Source organism: Halichoerus grypus, chromosome 9 (genome assembly GCF_964656455.1).
Source record: "Halichoerus grypus chromosome 9, mHalGry1.hap1.1, whole genome shotgun sequence".
Lineage (NCBI taxonomy): Eukaryota > Metazoa > Chordata > Mammalia > Carnivora > Phocidae > Halichoerus > Halichoerus grypus.
In genome coordinates, this window is record NC_135720.1 from 144055894 (window position 1) to 144068645 (window position 12752).

The 12752-nt window shown below is 44.7% G+C and overlaps 1 long non-coding RNA gene and 2 other non-coding genes across 3 annotated transcripts in view; 2 read left to right on the forward strand and 1 right to left on the reverse strand.

The window, feature by feature from the left end:
• Window positions 1-12752, forward strand: part of LOC118533782 (uncharacterized) — a 36787-nt gene that overhangs the window by 19312 nt on the left and 4723 nt on the right. The window lies entirely within an intron of this gene.
• On the reverse strand, window positions 2424-2505 carry TRNAL-AAG (transfer RNA leucine (anticodon AAG)). Its single transcript has one exon. It is a non-coding gene; the product is annotated as a tRNA-Leu (tRNA).
• On the forward strand, window positions 3878-3950 carry TRNAM-CAU (transfer RNA methionine (anticodon CAU)). Its single transcript has one exon. It is a non-coding gene; the product is annotated as a tRNA-Met (tRNA).

The window sequence follows — 12752 nt, forward strand, 5'->3', positions numbered from 1 at the left end:
GAAAAAATGAAACAAGATGAAACCAGAGAGGGAGACAAACCATAAGAGACTCTTAATCTCAGGAAACAAACTGAGGGTTGCTGGAGTGGTGGGGGGTGGGAGGGATGGGGTAACTGGGTGATGGACACTGGGGAGGGTATGTGCTGTGGTGAGCGCTGTGAATTGTGTAAGACTGATGAATCACAGACCTGTACCCCTGAAACAAATAATACATTATATGTTAAAAAGATAGTAGGAAGGAAAAATGAAGGGGGGGAATTGGAGGGGGAGAGGAACCATGAAACACTATGGACTCTGAGAAACAAACTGAGGGTTCTAGAGGGGAGGGGGTGGGGGGACGGGTTAGCCTGGTGATGGGTATTAAGGAGGGCACATACTGCGTGGAGCACTGGGTGTTATACGCAAACAATGAATCATGGAACACTACACCAAAAACTAATGATGTAATGTATGGTGGCTAACATAACATAATAAAATTAAATTTAAAAAAAAACTTAGAAGAAGGGATAAAACCACAAATTACTAACATTCCCAAGACAGATATTTTTGTATAGCTCTTTTTTTTTAAAGATTTTATTTATTTATTTGAGAGAGAGAGAATGAGAGAGAGCACATAAGAGGGGGGAGGGTCAGAGGGAGAAGCAGACTCCCCGCCAAGCAGGGAGCCCGATGTGGGACTCGATCCAGGGACTCCAGGATCATGACCTGAGCTGAAGGCAGTCGCCTAACCAACTGAGCCACCCAGGCGCCCAAGACAGATATTTTTGTAACTTTGGTGTAGAAAACTAATTTTTGCAAAAAAATCAGAAACAATTAAAGTGATACAACTCACTATATTAAGACAATAGTCTGCTTAGATATACTCTCATCCCCTCAAAAAAAATGTATAAGCAAAGTGAAATAATCAAATGAACAAACTGGGAAAAATGTGTAAGTTGTGTTATGAAGAGTTAATTTACCTAATATAAGTAAAGAAACCTCAGCAAGAAAAAGTCCAACTCATGGGAAAAACTTGCAAAGGATATAAATACTGAGTTCATGAAAAGGGAGAACCAGGAGCCCCTGGGTGGCTCAGTTGTTAAAGCTCTTGACTCTTGGTCTTAGCCCAGGTCTTGGTCTCAGGGCTCTGAATTCAAGCTCCATGCTATAAAGAAGAAAGATGAATATTTATGAAAGTGTGAAAAGAGAAATTAACTTTACTCTCAAGAGAAATTCAAAAGTGAAACTAATATGAGATGCTACCTTTTACCTATCAGATTGGCAAACAAACAAAACCCATTGTTTGTGGGAGTGTTGCCGGTTAGCGTTCAAACAGACTGAATTAGTTTCCTGCGGCTCCTGGAGCAAATAACCACAAGCTCAGGAGCTCAAAGCAACAACGGACGTATCTCCTTCCTCACAGTTCCGGAGGCCAGAAGTCCAAAAGTCTGGATTACTGGGGGGAAATCAAGGTGTTGACAAGGTCATAGCGGCTTTTGAGGCTGTAAGGGAGAATGTGCCCTTGCTTTTTCCAGATTCTAGGGGCTGCCAGCGCCCCTGGCTTGTCTCTGCCTCTGCATCAACAAACCTCCCTTTCTGCCTCTCTCTCGGACAAAGGGCATAAGGACACTTGTGATGACATTTAAAGTCTGCCTGAAAAATCCAGGATAAATTCCCCATCTCAAGATTCTTAATCTCTTCTGCAAAGACTTCTCCAATATTTGGCCATATAAGGTAATAGTTAAGCTTTCAGGAATTAGAACAGAGATATCTTTTGGGGGGGGGGGCATTTTTTCAGTCTACCCCAGGCATTAACGCCCTGATTCCTCCACCTACAGGCAACGAATTACCTGGTCCTAACTTTAGTCTCCTTCTCTGTAAAACAGGAATAATAACATAAACTTCTTATGTAGTACTGAGAATATTTTATGACTTTAATATATGTAGAAAACTTATGACAATATCTGGAGCTTAGTCAGAGATAAATGGCAATTAACTGTCATTAGTACAATGCTGGTCAGGGTGCAAAGGAAACTGTCCCTCCCCGGAGCTGCAGGCAGATAAATTGGTAACATTCGCGGAAGACTAAGACAAGACTCACCAAAATTACCATCACACATATGATTTGACTGAGCAATTGTGCTTTTAGAAAGTTCTCTAATACTGCACCTTTCTGAAATGTGGTTATAATTTATTGCAAGTTTGTCTATATAAGTAAATATGGCTGGTGAAGCCAAAGTGGGATGCTGATGTGGAACAAGGTGGAATTAAGGCACGCTTTCAGGTGTATGTACTGTTACATTTTTGTTAATTGTGAACTTTATGAAGGTTTACTCATTTCTGTATGAACCCTTTGACTTTAGATACAAATCACCGGCAGTCAGACTGTCCTTTTTCTAAGGTCTTCCCAGGAGCTTGGTCGCGTCAGCTCGCAATATAAAGACTGGCAGCGGTGGGATTCGAACCCACGCCCCCGAAGAGACTGGAGCCTTAATCCAGCGCCTTAGACCGCTCGGCCACGCTACCTTGCACACACTTCTTCCGCGTTCTTCTGGATGGTTTAAGTCTGTGGACGGGCTCTTTCCCCCCCCACCCGCCCTTCTTTTTCTCCAGTGTTTCTCTGGGACCCCTGCGGTCAGATCCCTCGCAAACTTCGCGAGTGGGACTTTCGCCCCGGGGGTCCCGCGAGGCCCCGATTGCGGGGCTCCAGGTCCGCGGGTACAAAACCGAGGGCGTCTCCAGCCGTGGAGGGCGTCCCTGCACCTGTTCTGGTGAAGTCGCGGAGGGCAGCAGCCTGCAAACAGACGTGCTTTCGGGGCGCGCGTCCGGGGCCTGCAGGTGCGGTCCGCCGGAAGCGGGAGAGCCCCCGGGAGGGCCCCCCAACCCGCCGTGCTCATCCCAGCCGCCCCACCGACAGCCACGGGGCCGCGGCGAGTCGCTGAGGCTGGCTGGGTCTCACTGTCCTCACTGTGAAGTGGACACGATATAGAAGTTTGCCCAAAGGAAAGGGGTAGATGATTGGTTTTTATCCATTCCTGTAAGTGGCTTAAAGAGCTTTTCCCGGTGAAGCTTACTATCATTATTCGTATCAGGCAGGAGAATTCACTGCACAGCGGTTTGCGTCAAGTGTTCCGTCTGTGAAGTAATAGTGCGCGATGTCATCCCATTTTTCAGGTAACGGAGCTTTTCCGATTAAGAAACAAACTGAGGGTTGCTGGAGTGGTGGGGGGTGGGAGGGATGGGGTAACTGGGTGATGGACAAGAAAGCCGAGTGAATGGTTTCCTAGCTTCATGAAGGGCATGTGGAAGATTGGCGCTCGGACCCCAGGGGGTTAGGACATTCTCCGCCTCACCGGGTGGTCTCACCTTGACACCCGGTGTATCCTTCCCGCTGCTCAGGGGTCGCACCGCCCCCGGGCCCCCGTTCCCGCCGCGGCGCGCGATGCGGGACTTGGGGTGCTGCGGCCGGGGACGCGGGTCGCGGGTGAGGGAGCTGCGGGGCCCGGCGAGGGGACCGCGGCGGGTCGGGGCCACGCCGGGCGGCGCCTGTCCTCGTCGCGGCCTGGGGGTCCGTGCACGCCCGGCTCGGGCCCTTCCCGTCGTGCGCGCGTGACGCGGAGCCGTGTGCAACGCGCCCGAGCCAAGGCCGGGGGGTCCCGGGGGTGAGCGGCGTTCCCGGCGACGTGGGAACATGCCCTGTTGGAGTGACGGAGGATGAACCCCGGGAACGGTTCTGACCCCTCGGGGCTCGGGGCTCGGTGACAGCACGCGGGTGCGGCCCGGCGCGCACTCTTCTTTCGGGTGCACGACCGCGGACGGAAGGCGAGCTCTTCCGAAATGGCACAGGGACTGGAGAGGCTTAGAGTGACTGACGCCGCTCACGCGGGGCCCGGCAGGTGCCTTCTTAGCGCAGTGGGCAGCGCGTCAGTCTCATAATCTGAAGGTCCTGAGTTCGAGCCTCAGAGAGGGCACGAGAGTTTTGTCACTTGGACACAGACACAGCGTTTGGGAAACAAGTGTGTCAGTGGAGACAGTGACCCACTGATCAAGTTCCCCAAAGTGACAGCTGGGCAGCAGCGGCCGACTCCGAGTCCCAGGGCTGTGATTACAAATTGGGATGGGGGAGGGTTTCGTTGGGGAGCAGGGAGCGACAGGATTTTTCAGTACTGACGACAGAGCGCACTAGTATCGGAAGTCTGTTTTAATTGCCTGTCTGCTGCCCTAGAAATCTACCGGAATCTTAGTCCCTTAAAACAGCATCCATGTCTGATCTTACAGTCCTGGAGGTCAGAAGTGTGACATGGGTCCTCTGGGGCTCAGACCAAGCGGTGACAGAGCTGCCTGCCTTCTAGAGGCCCCAGGGGAGAATTCCTTCCTGCCTTTTCCAGCTTCTAGAGGCTGCCCACATTCCTCAGCTCCCGACAGGACCCTGTCGCTCTGACCTCTGCTTCTGTCGTCACAGCTTCTCTGCCTCGGACCCGCCTCCCACCCTCTTCCAGGCACCTTGTGATTACATGGAGCCCACCTGGGGAAGCCAGGACACTCTTCCCATCTCAAGATCCTTTCCTCAGTCACATCCTCAAGGTCCCCTTTGCCACGCAAGACAACCTGCTCACAGGTTTTGGTGATTAGGAAATGGAGCTCTCAGGGAGGGGTGGGGGGGTGGGAGACACTATTACACCTAACATCATCTGCCCCCTGGTTCCCAAAGACCTCCACCTCTCCACGTGAAACAATGCTCACCCATCCCAATCTCCCCCAGATCTCAACTCAGTTCAGCCTCAACTCACGTATATGCCCCCAAGTGGGCATGAGTGAGGCCCTATGTAGAAGCCATTCTGGGCACAGTTCCTCTCCGCTTACAAATCTGTGCAAGCCACAAGTTCTCTGCTCCCCAAAACGCGATGGTGGGGCAGGAACAGGATGACCATTGTAGACTTTCCCACTTAAGAGGGATACACTTGAAGGGAAGAAGGAGTCACCAGTCCTAAGTAGTTGCACAATGAATTTTCCAAATCCCTTTTGGATGTTCAAAATTCAGCCAGGCGAACAACACTTGAGCTGAATTTCCAGGCCTGGGAAGCACCCCTCAGGCTAGAGTCTCTGCCCTGGGAGGCAGGCTTCCATGTCTGGGGTGGCCAGTCCATGTCCGCAGCTGAGCACAGGATCATCAGCCGGTTTCCTCACTATAAAGTGTGGGGAGTTCAATATCCTTCTTTCCTTTTGTCCTCTCTCTGTGCGAGCTGGCAGGGTGTCTGCCCGTGGAACACTCTCAAGACCTTCGTGGGGCTCCTGTGTGTGCCATGAAGAGTCTGTGGGGTACACAAGCGTAGGGAGGTGGAGCAGCTCTGTCCTGAAGACACCAGGCTCCCAGACTGCCCTGTTCCCTGAAAGACTTGAGCTGGTGTCCCCTCGCTACACCTCCTGGAAGGTGGCTTGAGGTGGCAACGGTAAGTCATCATTGAGATCCCGCATCTACTCATGTACTTCTTCTCAGAGTCCATTCGGCAGGGACGAGGAGTGGTGGAGACCCATATCGCCACGGCCTCTGCCTCTACCCTGTTTCTTTCTCGCCACAACCACTCTTCCAGGCCTGGGGAAATCCCGTAGTTTAGAGAAATGTCTTCCCTTCCTCCAACTGAAACCTGGCTCTCTTCCAGTTCCCCTTTTCTGAAACTCATGCTACGCCAAGTCAGACAGCTCGGCCTGGAAGCCTGCCGCCCTAGCACCGTCTCGAGTGACTGTGGCCCAGCAGAGGAGACTTGTCCCAGGGGAGAAGCTGAGCCAGGACCTCTGGGATCTCATGGGGGATCTCTGGGATCTCATGGCCGTGGCTATCAGGAAACTTTCCGAACAGCACATTCGATGGCACCAGCTGAAGCCTCTCAGCACCTCTGGGTTCTCTGAGCTTTTCTAATCCCAGAGCCCAAGACCTTCCGGGCAGGCAGTTAGTTGCCTGGAATCCATGGGTGCCATATTCCTCTTCTGCACCATCCCTTAACAGGAACCATCTGACTGGTTTCCTTTTAACATGAACCACAGGTTTCTGCGCACATTTTTAAAAATTCTGGACTAACGGTTTTCCTTTGGTGTGTTATCACCAAAAATGGCATTTTTCCTTTTGTCGGTTTTAAAGTTATACATTGTATCTCTGTGTTAGTGGTTACCCCGCACCCCAAAACAAGTAAGTACACATTAAAACAAAGTTTACTTTGTTGAACTTTAATCAGTCCCTTTTTCTTTTCTCTGGATAATGAAAGGACCCTAGTGCATTTTAAATTCATTAACCATTTCTCCTGACCTGTGTAAAATTGATGTGTATAGTTTAAACATAGCTTCTTTTGGAAACCCTGTTAGATATTATCACGCTTGTTTAACATAGCAAAATTCATTCAAAATTTCCGCATCCTTATCAATTCCTTCTCATTCCTTTTTTATGTATTTTTAATTTTTAAAAAATATTTTATTCATTTACTTATTTGTCAGAGAGAGAGCACAAGCAGGGGGAGTGGCAGGCAGAGGGAGAAGCAGGCCCCTCACTGAGCAAGGAGCCTGATCACTGAGCAAGGGACTCCATCCCAGGACCCCGGGATCCTGACCTGAACCAAAGGCAGATGCTTAACCGGCTGAGCCACCCAGGTGTCCCTTCATTCCTTTTTTTAAAAGGGAGGTGCAGGGGCCTCTGGGTGGCTCAGTCCTTTAAGCACCTGAGTCTTGATTTGGGCTCAGGTCATGATCTCAGTGTCATGATCTCAGGGTTGTAAAATCAAGCCTTGCACGGGGTCTGCGTTCAGTGGGGAGTGTGCTTAAGCTTCTCTCTCTTCCTCTCCCTCTGCCCCTCCTCCCCTGCTTGGGTGTGCATGCACTCTCTATCTGTCAAAAAAAAGGGTGGGCTACAGCATTTACTGAGGCTCAGTTCATATGCACTGCACTGAATGTATTCAAACGAGCAAATTTTTTAGTTTTGTGGTATGATTACACACATAAGAGCATCACTGAAATCCAGGTTCTAGTGTATCCATTACTTCCCAAAGTACTTTAGGCTGCCCAGTAATCAATCCTTCTCTTGTCCCCACCCTGTCCCCTGCAAACCATTTTTCTGTTGGTCACCATAGATTAGTTTGTATTTTCTGTAATTTTTATTAAATGGAATAACATAGTATATATCCTTGTAGATTAGCTTCTTTCCCTCATCATAATTATTTTGAGATTAATGTATGTCTCATATTACCACTAGCTCATTCCTTCTTACAGCTGAGTGGTATTTCATGGTATGGATAGACCACGGTTTAACTACCCACCCACTGAAGGACCTTTGGACTCCCAGTTTTATGCTATTAGAAATAAAACTTCTATGAACATTCGTATCCAGGCTTCATGTGATGTAAGTTTCAATTCTCTGAGATAAGTAACCACCAGTGTAATGGCTGGGTCATGTGATAGTTGTATTTTTAGTCTTTCAAGAAAAAAACATTTTTTTATTTGCTTTAAACAGTTCATTATCTTTTTAGACGTTTTTAAAACCTTACGTTTTTTGAGCAGTTTTAGGTTTATAGAAAAAATTGAGCAAAAAGTATAGTTTCCATCTTACACAAAAGTTTGTGTCCTCCACCAATTTCCTCTATTATTATCTTGCGTTAGGCTGGTGCCTTTGTTATTATAATTGGTGAGCCAATATTGATACATTATTATTAACTAAAATCCACAGTTTCTAGTAAGATTCAACTTTTGCATTGAACTTTCTATGGGTTTTGACAAATATGTAATGACATGTATCTACTGATACAGTATCATACAAAATAATATTTTCCTGGCCCTAAACACCTCCCGTGTTCCCCATATTCATCCTTCCCTCCCTCCTCCAGAACCCCTTGCAACACTGACCTCTTAACTGTCTCCATACTTTTGCATTTTCATAATGTTGGAATCAAACAAGACGATTGGCTTTTCAGATTGGCTTCTTTTACTTCGTAATATGTACTTGTGATTCTTCCATGTCTTTTTTGATTTGGTAGCTCATTTCTTTCTATCACTGAATAATATGGCACTGTAGGGATGTACCACTGTTTGTTTATCCATTCACCTAATGAAGGACAACTCGGTTCCTTCCAAGTTTGGGCAATTATAAATAAAGCTACTATAAAGATTTGTGTACAGACTTTTGTGTGGTTGTAAGCTTTTAGTTCACTTGGGTGAGTGCGGAGAGGCGTTACCGCTGGGTCATATGGCAAGACTATGTTTAGTTTTGTAAGAAACTGCCAGGCTGTTTCCACAGTGGCTGCACCATTTTGCATTCCCACCAGCTATGAATTAGAGTTCCTATGACTCCACATCCTCACCAACAACTGGTGTTGTCAGGGTATTGGATTTGGGCCATACTCAGAGCTATCTAGTGGTATCTTACTGCTGTTTTCGTCTGCAATCCCCTGATGACATATGGTGTTGAGCATCTTTCCATATGCTTATTTGTCATCTCTGTATCTTCTTGGTTGAGTTGTCTGTTCAGATCTTTGCACATTTAAAAAATTGAGTTGTTTGGGACTACATCAAAATTAAAAAAAAAAAAAGCTTCTGCACAGCAAGGGAAACAATCAAGAAAACTAAAAGTCAACCAAGTGAATGGGAGAAGATATTTGCAAATGACATATCTGATAAAGGGTTAGTATCCAAGATATACAAAGAACTGACAAAACTCGACACGCACAAACAAATAACCCAGTTAAAAAATGGGCAGAAGACACGAACAGACATTTCTCCCAAGAAGACTTACAGGTGGCTGACAGACACATGAAAGGATGCTCAACATCACTGATCAGCAGGGAAATGCAAATCAAAACTACCATGTGATATCACCTCACACCTGTCAGAATCAGCTCAACAGCTCAAGAAAGAGTAAGTGTTTGCGAGGATGTGCAGAAAAAGGAACACCTGTTGCACTGTCGGTGGGAATGGGAAGTGATGCAGCCACTGTGGAAAACAGTATGGAGGTTCCTCAAAAATCTAGAAATAAAACTACCCTCTGATCCAAGAATCACGCTACTGGGTATTTACCTAAAAAAATATAAAAACACGAATTCAAAAGGATACATGCACCCCTATGTTTATTGCAGTATTATCAACAATAGCCAAATTATGGAGGCAGCCAAGTGTCTACTGATAGATGAATGGATAGGGAAGATGTGGCTTGTACATACGATGGAATATTACTCAGCCTTGAAAAAATGAAACCTTGCCATTTGCAACGACATGGATGGAGCTAGAGAGTATTATGCTAAGCAAAATAAGTCAGTCAGAGAAAGACAAATACCATATGATCTCCCTCATATGTGGAATTTAAGAATCAAAACAAATGAGCAAAGGGGGAAAAAAAAAAAAGAGAAAACAAGAGAGAGAGCAAGAAACAGACTATTAACTATAGAGAACAAACTGATGGTTGCCAGAGGGGAGGTGGGTGAGTGGGGTAAAGAGGGTGTAGGGATTAAAGAGTACATGGGAAAAATAGTAGAAATTCAGTTGTTTCTTTTCTTATTGTTGTGTTTTAAGAGTTCTTTGCATATGTTGGGTGACAGTCCTTTCTCAGATATGGCTTTTGCAAATATTTTCTCCCAGTCTGTGGCGTGTCTTCTCATTTTCTTCTCAGTGTCTTGCAGAACAGAAATTCTAAATTCTCATGAAGTCCAACTTATCACGTTTTCCTCTCATGAATCATGTTTTTGGTGTTGTACCTAAGAAGTTATCACTAAACCCAAAGTCACCTGTTTTCCTCTGTGTTACTTTCTAGGAATTTCATGGTCTTACATTTTAGATTTAGGTCTAGGATCCATTTTGAGTTAAGTTTTGTAAAAGGCATAAGGTCTGTGTCTAGTTCTGTACTAGATTCATTTTTTTTTTTTCTGCATGTGGACATCCAGTTTTTCCAGCACCATTTGTGGAGAGACTATCTTTGCCCCATGTACTGCCTTTCCTCGGTGATCAGGTGACTATGCGGGTCTATTTCTGGGCTCTCTCTTCTGCTCCATTGATCGGTTTGTCTATTTTTTTCACCAACACCACACTCTTTATTACTGTCACTTTATGGTAAATCTGAGGTCAAGTAGTGACAGTCCTCCAACTTTGTTCTTCAATTTTGCGTTGCTTGTTCTGAGTCATTTGTGTCTACATATAAACTTTAGAATCAGTTTGTCAATATTCATGAAATAACTTGCTGCAATTCTGATTGGGATTGCACTGAATCTATAGATCAAGTTGGGATGAACTGACATCTTGATAATATTGAGGCCCTTTATCCATATATATGGAATATCTATTTAGATCTTTTCTTTCTTATATCAGAGTTTTGTAGTTTACCTCATATATCCCATACATATTTTGTTAGATTTATACATAAGGTTTCTCTTTTTTTTAGTGGTAATATAAATGATATTGTGTTTTTAATTTCAAATTCCCTTGTTCATTGCTGGTCTATAAGACACAGTTGATTTTTACATATTAACTTCGTATCCTTTATCCTTTCCATAGTTTGCTTATTAGTTTCATGAGTTTTTCTTTTTGATGCTTTGGGATTTTCTATGTAGACAATCGTATCAGCTGTACACAAAGACAGTTTCATTTCCTCCCCCATCTCTATATTTTTATTTCCTTTACTATCTTCTTGCAGTAGCTAGGATTTCCAGCACAATGTTGAATAGGAGTGCTGATAGTGGTATCTTGTTCCTGTTTCGAGCAGGAAAGCATCCTAGATCTTAGTTTCTTGTCAACAAGTATGACGTTAGTAGTAGGTTTCTTGTAGATGATCTTCATCAAACTGAGGAAGTTCCCCTCTATTCCTAGTTTGCTAAGAGATTTTATTATGAATGAGTATTGGGTTTCGTCAATGCTTTTTCCGCATCTATTAAGATGATCATGTGATTCTTCTTTAGCCTGTTGGTGTGATGGATTGCCTTAATTGATTTTTCAAGATTGAACCAGGCTTGTACACTGAGAATAAATCTCAATTGGGTGTAGAGGTCTTTTTATACATTGCTGGATTCAATTGGCTAATATTTTGTTGACAATTTTTACATATATGTTCATGAAAGATATTGGGTTTTTCAATTTTTTTATTTTTAAAAGATTTTATTTACTTGACAGAGAGAGAGCAAGCACAAGCAGGGAGAGCGGCAGGAAGGGGGAGAGGGAGAAGCAGGCTCCCCGCTGAGCAGAGAGCTGGACATGGGGCTCGATCCAGGATCCTGAGATCATGACCCGAGCTGAAGGCAGACACTTAACCGACTGAGCCACCCAGTCGCTCCCCTTCCTTTCTTTATACAGATCCATGTTTCTGACCTATATTATTTCCTTCTCTCTAAAGAACTTCTTTTAACCGTTCTTGCAAGACAGTTCTACAGGCTACAAATTACCCCAAAAAAATTTTTTTTGAGGAAGCCCTTATTGCACCTTAACTTTTGAAGGATAATTTCACTGGGCACAAAATTATGGTAATTCTTTTCTTTTAACACTTTAAATATTTCACTCCACTCATACTGGGTGTCTCTGAGCTTCCTGGAAATGTGGTTTGGTATCTATCATTAGTTTGGGAAATTCTCAGTCATTATTGAGAAAGAAATTCAAATATTTCTTCTGTTCCCTTTTCTCTTTCTTCTTCTTATTTCCCATTAAGCATATGTTATACCTTTTGTGATTTCCCCATAGTTCTTGGGTATCCTGTTCTGCCTTTTTCATTCATTTTTTTTCTCTTTGAATTTCAGTTTTGGAAGTTTCTATTAACATTTTCTCAAGCTTGTTGATTATTTTCTCATTTGTAAACAGAATGATAATAGTGCAACAATAAAGGTCAGTCAGCCACCAATTTTCTTAATACCCCTCCTGTTCTATGTCAAAACCTTGAATTTTCAAAAGGTCTCATGATCAGGATCTGGTACACAATGTGAATGCCCTCCTCAGATCTAAAGCTCTTGGGTTGAACGTTTCCATAGGAAAACTTTGTTCAATTGATCGAATATGAAGGATCAGTAAAAAAAAAAACCTTCCAAAGCAAGTTTCTTAGGTCCTTACAGCATACCCTCAGAGGGGGCTTCAGGAGTATGTGACTTACTGGGGGAGTGATCCTCAGAATGCGGAAGGCGGAATAGCAAAGCAAAGATGTAGGCTTGGATAAAGTCTAGCCTTAGCCTGACCCATGGGACAGGGAGGGGAGTCTTGAGTATACATAACAAAGCAGAGTGGTCACTGAGTTAAGGGGTTTGGACTTCCCTGCCTGTCCCTCCCATCCCTCAGTTATTGGCTGTAGCTGGTAATGGAGTGATCATCTATTCTATTAGATGTCTCCAAATAGTCAAGGTTAAGTCAGTGGAGATGGTCACAGGGTGTGGAGTCCTGTAAAAAACCAAAACCTGGAAAGAGGGAAGAAACAGGGTGGGGGGGTAGATCAAGATCATGTATTACCATAAAACAACTAGGTAAGTGGGAGATACTCTGGGTTTGAAACTTGAAAGTGAAGTATGAATGCCCCATATGTTATCTATCAATTTAGGAAAAATTATATATTTATTTGCTAGTGTAAATCACTAATTTTGTTTTAATGCTTTGTCTTAGTTTCCTAGGGCTGCCATAACAAAGTAGTACAAATAGGATGGCTTAAGACAACAGAAAATTATTCTCTCATAGTTCTGGAGGCCAGAGTTTAAAATCACGCTGTGGGCAGGGCCATGCTCCCTCTCAAGGTTCTAAGGAAAAACACTTCCATGCCTCTTCTAGCTTCTGGTGGTTCTGGC